The sequence below is a fragment of the Heterodontus francisci genome, chromosome 38 (assembly GCF_036365525.1).
Source record: "Heterodontus francisci isolate sHetFra1 chromosome 38, sHetFra1.hap1, whole genome shotgun sequence".
NCBI classification, from domain to species: Eukaryota; Metazoa; Chordata; class Chondrichthyes; order Heterodontiformes; family Heterodontidae; genus Heterodontus; species Heterodontus francisci.
The window spans coordinates 39,761,538-39,771,987 of NC_090408.1; positions in this window are offsets into that span (position 1 = coordinate 39,761,538).

A 10,450-nucleotide genomic window follows, 5' to 3' on the forward strand; every position below is an offset into this window, starting at 1 on the left:
ATCACTGTGACAGTTTATCCATTTCTCAGACCATTGGCTTCTTTGAGTGATATTATCACTTCATTACATACTAGTGCTAAACTAGAAGCAGTTTTTATTCCCCCACTAGGAGCTGGGGTGAGTTGAAGTTGCCCGAACGTACTTTACCTAGAGCTCTTACACACAGCATACAGAAGAGACTTTAATCCTATCAAATGGGCTGGCTTTGAAAACAGCTGCCAATGGGGAATGGCCAATGCCTAACCCACTGCACCACCTAATTCACACATATCAGGTAAATAATTAAAAAGCTAAAAGTTAGACACAAACTTGGGTTTCAAATGGAAACTAAACTGATGTGTGAATGGTGGGACTGGTTCAGGAGATGTGATGGCAGGACATTTCTCTACAATAGCCTCCACGTTTGGTGTCATATCATCTGCCTCTGATGTCAAAGAATGGCACAATTGATTATCAACTGGAATTTCCTGTATAATTAATAAACATGTATCATGAAAACACAATAAAGACCAGTTTAACATTTAACAAGTAGAAAATTATAATGAGAAATTTGTATATTGAGAAGGTAACATTCCTCACTAGTTCTAAAGAAACTCAGACTCCCAGAGTTAACTAGTAATTTTCATCTTGTACACAGCAGTAAACTACCCTAATAATACAGGAATAAAGCGACTCAGATATCAGCAGGAATTAATCACTCTAATATTAACCCCACACTGTATAATAAGCATTGATAAATATAATTTAAAAGTTCTAAACAATTTATGTCTGCTTTTTCACTTAAGCTTTACCCCTCATTATTTCTTCAGCCTCTCCATCTGATCCCCATAAACAACCTTCATCCTCCCACTTCAGCATCATTGACAGAGCCTTCAGTTTTCTTGGCCCTATTCTCTTGAAATCCCTCCCTAAATCCCTCTGTCTTGCTGCTTCTCTCTCTGCCTTTTCAAAAAGTTATTCTTGGGGATGTGAGAAAGTGGTGGTGAGCCGCCTTCTTGAATCGCTACAATCTGTGTGGTGTACGTGCACCCACAAGTGCTGTTAGATAGGGAGTTCCAGGATTTTGACCCAACATTGATGAAGGAACCGTGATATCGTTCCAAGTCAGGATGGTGTGTGACTTGGAAGTGAAACTGGGCACAATGGTGTTCCTATGAACCTACTGCCCTTTGAAAGACTTCTCATGACTTCACCCTTCTATTATAGTTTCAGTCATCACTCCTCATGCTTCTACACTGATTGGAACTCCTCTTCCCTCTGTGAAGCATCTTATGGTGTTTGCTACACTACAACACTATTGTTGTTGCTTTTCATCCTCTCTTTAATGTTGCTTTATTTCCAACTAATGCAATATATTCTAACACAAACATTTAATCTCACAGCCTCACAGCTCCAGCGACCCGGGTTCAATTCTGGGTACTGCCTGTGTGGAGTTTGCAAGTTCTCCCTGTGTCTGCGTGGGTTTCCTCCGGGTGCTCCGGTTTCCTCCCACATGCCAAAGACTTGCAGGTTGATAGGTGAATTGGCCATTAGCAATTGCCCCTAGTATAGGTAGGTGGTAGGGAAATGTGGGGATGTGGTAGGAATATGGAATTAGTGTAGGATTAGTATAAATGGGTGGTTGATGGTCGGCACAGACTTGGTGGGCCTGTTTCAATGCTGTATCTCTAAACTAAACTAAACTAAACTTTACTCACTTCTATTCCTTTGCTTCCTTGACCATGTTCCACCATCCATTCAGGTGGTAGATCCACATCATTCAAAATTAGCTGCATTATTTACCAGTCAGTAGATGCTCTGCAGTTGAAAAAATGAAGGTGTTTGATAGGAGCAACACTGAAAGGTTGTTTCCCTTGGCTGGGGAATCTAGAACATGGGGGCACAGCTGTAGGATAAGGGATGCACCACTTTTTGACTGAGATGAGGACAAATTTTTTCACTCAGAGGGTTGTGAATCTTTGGAAATCTCTACCTCAAAGGGTTGTGGATGCTCCATTGTTGGGTATATGTAAGGCTGAGATAGACAGATATTTGATCTCTCAGGGAGTCAAGCGATATTGAGAACAGGCAGAAAAGTGGAGTTGAGGCAGAAGATCCGCCATGATCATATTGAATGGTGTAACCAGCTCATACCTGATGTTATTCATATAATTCAAGCTGAACAATAGCAGCTGCACTCATATACTGCCTTATCACATCAAAACACCTCACACGATGAATTACTTTTGGATTGCAGTGACAATTATTCTGTAGACAAGCACCTTTCTGTGTCAGTACATCCCACCAACAGCGCTGACCATTGAACTGTTCTTTTTTTGGTGTTATTGTTTGAGAGCAGTATGCTTCCAGTACATTGGGAGTGCTCCCTTTTGTTCCTTTGAGTCTATGGGATTGTAATGCTTGCTTGAATACTGGAACGGGCGACAGCTTTTGAAGATAATGAACAATACAACACTCCCTGATGTGGGACTGAAAAGTACAACCTTCTGACCAAAAAGAAGAAGGCTTACCAACAAAGTCATGCTACATCACTCATTGGTTAATATTACAAGATCCATCCCCCTCCCGCTATTTCCTCATTTATTACTATGTCACAATAACACAGTTAAAGAATCTTCATCAAATAGAACTTGACAAGCTCTCGCTATCAGATCAGGGGGACATTAAGATGCTCTGACAATATTCAAAGAAGTTCAGGGCATCCTGCTGGAATCCTGGACAACTTGTCTCCCTCAACTGCGGCACAGTGGCGCAGTGGTTAGCACCGCAGCCTCACAGCTCCAGCGACCCGGGTTCAATTCTGGGTACTGCCTGTGTGGAGTTTGCAAGTTCTTCCTGTGTCTGCGTGGGTTTCCTCCGGGTGCTCCAGTTTCCTCCCACAGCCAAAAGACTTGCAGGTTGATAGGTAAATTGGCCATTATAAATTGCCCCTAGTATAGGTAGGTGGTAGGGGAATATAGGGACAGGTGAGGATGTGGTAGGAATATGGGATTAGTGTAGAATTAGTATAAATGGGTGGTTCATGGTCGGCACAGACTCGGTGGGCCGAAGGGCCTGTTTCAGTGCTGTATCTCTAAATAAAAAAAATAAATAAATAAACTATTACCATCATAGACAGATTAAGGGACCTAGCATCTGTTTGTGGGATCTTGCTGTGTGCAAACAAAGTCTGCCACAATTGCCTACAAAATAAATCACTGCACCGCAAAGTAATTCATTGCATTCAATGTTTCTGACAGATGTACTAATGAGCTAAATAAATGATGGCCTTGGGTGACTATGCCCACATCCTAAATTAAAAAGCTCTCCATTCTGTAAACTATTTTATATATTCTTAATAAAATTTAAAAGGATTTATTTAAAGCTCTTTAAATTTTTGACTACCTTTTTGCATCAGCTGATAACTATGTACAAGAGGGGACTGTAATTAACACTTTGGATGACTGAAAAATAATACAGTTTTAAGATTGGGAGTAGAGAAGAGAATTCAATAATTTTACTGGAGACAAATTAGATATTTCTGTATTATATATTATTAATTATCTATTATAAATACTTCTGTACTTTAACTTACTTACAAGCATGACCCCTCCTCCCCACCACACATCCTGCCATGCTTTGTTGAAACATTTAAAATATTTTGGTAGTTAAGGGGTTAAAGATGCCACAGGCTTGTGAGGTGGTTCTTTGCAAGTTCCCACCTCTTACTTGTGTTGATTTGCTACCAGAATGTAACCATTTCAGTCCCACCTACCTATTCAATGATTGGTTTAGAGTTATTAGGCCACACCCCTCAATGCACTGATTAGTCCTGGACTCTGTCTTCCTGTGGCCCCATTGGTTCCCTATTCTGGTAATACAATCATGAAATTGAACTGAGGAGTATTTCTGTGAATCAAATACGGAATCAGTTAAAGGGGCATGGTCTTCACTGACAGAAAATACTGAAATACACAGAAAAGACAGATTGATATTTGATGAAGGTCAACATGCAAAATGTTAACCTGTCAGCCCATACGCCCGTAGAGCACAGACTCCTGTGTTACAGAGCTGCTTGGGATGAACCTTGACAAAAACCACTGCATCTCTTTCCACACCTGCTTTGCAAAGGCACATTCCAGGAGGAGGTGGGCGACCGTCTCTTCCCCACCACAGCCAACGCGGGGGCACTGTGCGGAGGGGGCGAGACTTCGGGTGTGCATGAAGGATCTGACGGGGAGGGCCCTTCTCACCACCAGCCAAGCTACGTCTTGGTGCTTGTTTGAAAGTTCTGGTGATGAGGCATTCCGCCAAATGACTTTGACGGTCTGCTCGGGGAACCATCCGACAGGATCCACCGTTTCCTTTTCTCGTAGGGCCTTGAGGACATTCCGTGCAGACCACTGCCTGATGGACCGGTGGTCAAAGGTGTTTTTCCGCAGAAACTGCTCCACGAAGGATAGGTGGTACGGCGCCGCCCAACTGCACGGTGCGTTCCGCGGCAATGTGACCAGGCCCATCCTTCGCAACACCGGGGACAGATAGAACCTCAGCACGTAGTGACACTTTGAGTTTGCGTACTGGGGATCGACACATAGCTTGATGCAGCCGCACACGAAGGTGGTCATCAGGATGAGGGCCACGTTGGGTACATTGGCGGGAAAAATGTACCCAACGTGGCCCTCATCCTGATGACCACCTTCGTGTGCGGCTGCATCAAGCTATGTGTAGATCCCCAGTACGCAAACTCAAAGTGTCACTACGTGCTGAGGTTCTATCTGTCCCCGGTGTTGCGAAGGATGGGCCTGGTCACATTGCCGCGGAATGCACCGTGCAGTTGGGCGGCGCCGTACCACCTATCCTTCGTGGAGCAGTTTCTGCGGAAAAACACCTTTGACCACCGGTCCATCAGGCAGTGGTCTGCACGGAATGTCCTCAAGGCCCTACGGGAAAAGGAAACGGTGGATCCTGTCGGATGGTTCCCCGAGCAGACCGTCAAAGTCATTTGGCGAAATGCCTCATCACCAGAACTTTCAAACAAGCACCAAGACGTAGCTTGGCTGGTGGTGAGAAGGGCCCTCCCCGTCAGATCCTTCATGCACACCCGAAGTCTCGCCCCCTCCGCACAGTGCCCCCGCGTTGGCTGTGGTGGGGAAGAGACGGTCGCCCACCTCCTCCTGGAATGTGCCTTTGCAAAGCAGGTGTGGAAAGAGATGCAGTGGTTTTTGTCAAGGTTCATCCCAAGCAGCTCTGTAACACAGGAGTCTGTGCTCTACGGGCTGTTCCCAGGGACGCACACCGAGACAAACATCAACTGCTGCTGGAGGACTATCAATTCGGTGAAAGACGCCCTTTGGTCTGCCCGAAACTTGCTGGTCTTCCAGCGCAAAGAGTTGTCCACCACTGAATGTTGCAGACTGGCACATTCCAAGGTCCAGGACTACGTGCTGAGGGACGCACTAAAGCTTGGGGCAGCCGCAGCAAAGGCTCAATGGGGAAAGACCACAGTGTAAGGTTCCCCCACCAAGCTGGACTGAGGGGCTGGAACCATGGGAAACCCCTCGAACTGTATCGGTAATATTCTCAATTGCTGTAAATGTAAAACTGTAATTGACATGACAATTGTGAAACGGAAGGGTTGGGAAGAAACTCATGACATTATTGAAAGAAACTGATCTCTTTTGCAATGTTAGTATTTTTTCGTGCTGTTTGGAAACTGTTTGGCAATGTAATTTTTACAGATTTTTATGAATAAAGTATATATTGGAAATAAAAAAAAAAAACCTGTCAGCCCATACCCCACTCCTGCGCCGTGACAGTCACCCGAGCCATTTTCCGCTTCGTCTGGGATCTAAAATGGACCGGGTCTGGAGGGACACGATGTTCAAATCTCTGGACATGGGCGGGAAAAATGTACCCAACGTGGCCCTCATCCTGATGACCACCTTCGTGTGCGGCTGCATCAAGCTATGTGTAGATCCCCAGTACGCAAACTCCAAGTGTCACTACGTGCTGAGGTTCTATCTGTCCCCGGTGTTGCAAAGGATGGGCCTGGTCACATTGCCGCGGAACGCACCATGCAGTTGGGCGGCGCTGTACCACCTATCCTTCGTGGAGCAGTTTCTGCGGAAAAACACCTTTGACCACCGGTCCATCAGGCAGTGGTCTGCACGGAATGTCCTCAAGGCCCTACGGGAAAAGGAAACGGTGGATCCTGTCGGATGGTTCCCCGAGCAGACCGTCAAAGTCATTTGGCGGAATGCCTCATCACCAGAACTTTCAAACAAGCACCAAGACGTAGCTTGGCTGGTGGTGAGAAGGGCCCTCCCCGTCAGATCCTTCATGCACACCCGAAGTCTCGCCCCCTCCGCACAGTGCCCCCGCGTTGGCTGTGGTGGGGAAGAGACGGTCGCCCACCTCCTCCTGGAATGTGCCTTTGCAAAGCAGGTGTGGAAAGAGATGCAGTGGTTTTTGTCAAGGTTCATCCCAAGCAGCTCTGTAACACCGGAGTCTGTGCTCTACGGGCTGTTCCCAGGGACGCACACCGAGACAAACATCAACTGCTGCTGGAGGGCTATCAATTCGGTGAAAGACGCCCTTTGGTCTGCCCGAAACTTGCTGGTCTTCCAGCGCAAAGAGTTGTCCACCACCGAATGTTGCAGACTGGCACATTCCAAGGTCCAGGACTACGTGCTGAGGGACGCACTAAAGCTTGGGGCAGCCGCAGCAAAGGCTCAATGGGGAAAGACCACAGTGTAAGGTTCCCCCACCAAGCTGGACTGAGGGGCTGGATCCATGGGAAACCCCTCGAACTGTATCGTTAATATTCTCAATTGCTGTAAATGTAAAACTGTAATTGACATGACAATTGTGAAACGGAAGGGTTGGGAAGAAACACATGACAGTATTGAAGGAAACTGATCTCCCTTGCAATGTTTGTATTTTTTGGTGCTGTTTGGAAACTGTTTGGCAATGTAATTTTTACAGATTTTTATGAATAAAGTATATTTTGGAAAAAAAACCTGTCATTTTCAGGTCTGCTGTGTATTAACAGCATTTACCGCTTTTATTTCAGAATTCTAACAGTCCCGGGTTTAAAAAAAATCTCTTCAGACTTCTATCGAGAAGTTTCAGTCCAATCTTCCTTTTGGTTTTGAGTGCAACACAAGACAGAGAGTTGTGTCCCAGAGTCTGCTGCAACAACGTGTATTTATATAGTGCCTGTCATGTAGTTAAAAACATCTCAAGGTGCTTCACAGAAACATTATCAGATAGAAATTGACACTGAGACACAGAAGGTGATATTGAGATAGATACGTGACCAAAGATGTAGGTTTTAAGGAACATCTTAAAGGACAAGAGTGAGGTGGAGAGGTGGACAGGTTTAGGGAAGGAATTCCAGAGCTTAGGGCCATGGCAGTTGAAGGCACGACCGCCAATGGTGGGTTACAGAAAATCAGGGATGTACAAGAGGCCAGAACTGGAGGATTGCAGAGTTCTCAGCAGTGCTTGAGGTGGTTACCGAGATAGGGAGGGATGAGGCCGTGGAAGGATTTGAAAAGGAGGATGGGAATTTTAAAATTGGGGCATTACTGAATTGGGAGCGAATGTAGGTCAGCGAGCACAGGAATGATGGATGAATGGGACTGGGTGCGAGTCAGGCTACGGACAGCAGAGCTTTTGATGTGCTCAATTGATGGGTACACCGAATCAATATCCAGCTCTCTAACGTGAACGGGTTCACACCCATTGCATCATCCAGTCCGCACTCCAAAACTTTGCAATGGTAACATGCTTTTAACAGAGAAAGCTGTTCCATTTATGAACTAAGGTCCGTCTATTTTGGTTCCTTAAACAGCTTAAGAAGTCCGGTTCCAGGAGAGTGGCCCCTTTGCACTAGTTACCCACTGTGAAGCTTGGTACCAGGAGCTGGTCTTTCTGGATGTGCTGGGCTCCATTCAGTAACCCAGAAACAGGAGGCCTGAATCTGAGAACTTACAGTTTTGAGTTTCCCTGGATTTGATCCGTTTGCACTGAAGTTGCTTTAATATGTTGTGAGAGTCACTGGCTCATAGACTCTGGCCCTTACAGCCAGTGGTAACATGAAAAATAAACATGCCAGATTCACTAAGACCCCACTAGGCGTCTTTTCCTCTGCTGACCTCAGCAAATCTGGCAATGTTATCTTTAATGTTGTCACAGAGTGTGAACGATACCCTTACTGGGAACTGCTGAGTCTATGATCAGCAAAGTAGCAAAACAGTTCAGTAAGTGCAGACGAAGGGGAACCATATGCGTGCCCTCAGCTACACGTCGGGTTGCCAATCCTCCAGAAATGCCCAGGAGTTGACAACTCATCTCCAGGACGCTGCCAAAAATCCAGTAGAAAAATTGCAGGGGCATTAAAAATAATTGTGTATTTTTAAAAGCTTTGTTGGTACATTGGTTTTTTAGTTGTGAAAATATTTGACAGTGAAAGAAGACTGTTTGACTGACAGCCAAGAATTACCCAGTCAGGTAAAGAAGGGGCGATTCACTTTCTGATTGGTGTGGGAGGACGGGGCACTGCAATAATGAACATGTCAGGCAACCAATAGCAGGACTGTGGGAGCCCGACGGTTGGAGGCAGGAAGTCAGGAAATCTCCAGGGATATGTCCAACTGTAGCTACCTTCCTCTAGTGTGAAAAGGTTGATAGCTGTGATTTTATCATCTGAAAGATTTTTATACGTCAGTTTGACTAATCAGCCATGAAGAGTTCATAATCCTTATAGAATTCTTAGAGGACTTGAGAGGGTAGATGCTGAGAGGTTGTTCCTCCTGGCTGAAGAGCTTCAAATTAGGGGTTATTTTCAGGATAAGGAGTCAACCGTTTAGCACAGTGACAAGGAGAAATTTCTTCATTCAGAGGGTTGTGAATCTTTGGAACGCTTTACCCAAGAGAGGTGCAGATGCTCAGTCATTTAGTATGTTCAAGACTAAGATTGATAGATTTTAAATCACTAAAGGAATCAAGGGATACGCTAATAGAGCGGGAGAGTGGAGTTGAGGTAGAAGATCAGCAGTGATCTTATTGAATGTCAGAGCAGGTTTGAAGGGTCTCCTCCCAGCTCCTATTTCCTATGCTCTTATGCTTTTATTCTATTAGTAATCTAAGGTTTAGCTGATTGGCTGTTTCATTTAAACAGGATATATGAACTATTGGTCAGTGGAAATTTCCCAATATAGAAAGTGTCAGCTTTGAAATGAGATGTCATGTTTGGCTCAGATGGTAGCATTCTCACCTCTTAAATAGATTATCAGTGGGTTCAAGCCCCACTCCAGTGGCTCAAACATATAATCTCAGCTAATACTTCATTGGAGTACTGAAGAAGTGCTGCACTATTTCAGGTGCCACATTTTGGGTGAGACATTAAACCAAGGCCCACCTGCCCTCTCAGGTGGACGTAAATGATCCCAAGGCCACTATTTGAAGAAAAGCAGGGGTATTCCCTGGTATCCTGACCAACATTTGTTGCTCAATCATCAGTAAAACAGAATAGAATCTGGTCATTTATCTTGTTGCTGTTTGTCGGATCTTACTGTGCGCAAATTGGTTGTATTTCTCTACATAGTGACACTAACTACATTTCAAATAGTACTTCATTGGCTGTGAAGTGTTTGGGATGTTCTGAGGTTATGAAAACGCTATTTAAGTGCAAGTTTGTTTGTTCTTACATTACAGAACTCCTTTCAAGGAGTTTGGACACTGAAAATTCCCTGGTTTATATTGTGAGGCGTTTACCACAAAATGAGAGCCACAGGCAAGTAATGGTAGTGGCAGTGTGCCTTTGAGTCAGAAAGAAAGAAAGACTTGCATTAATATAGCACCTTTCACAACCATAGCACATCCCAAAGCATTTTACATCCATTGAAGAATTTTTGAAGTGTAGTCACTGTTGCAAAGTAGGAAACATGACAGCCAATTTATACACAGCAAGCTCCCACGGACAGCAATGTGGTAATGACCAGATAATCGATGCAGGATTGAGAGACAAATATTGGCCAGGGCATCTCTCCTGCTCTTTAAAATAGTGTAATGAGATATTTTACGTTCACCTGAGTGGGCAGACGAGGTTTCGGTTTTACATCTCATCCAATGAATGGTACCTCTAACAGTGCACCCCTGGAGTGTTTGCCTAGATAATCTGCTCAACTCTCTGGAGTCTCCCAATCTTCTAGTTCATAGGGAAGAATGCTACCTGCTGAACCATGAATGACACAGCTTAAGTTATGGGTGCCAGTTTTAAAAGTGAACACTTTTAAGTGGTGCAGACTGTATTTATATATTATATATACATCCATATACACACGCAATGGATATCGTTCAGTTTATTCACATTTCCTGAGCCCTGTATGACCTTGCAGTGAAACAGTTAATCATATAGCCCAGATTTTCCCTATCTCTGTAACATCTTCCTGCCCTACAACCC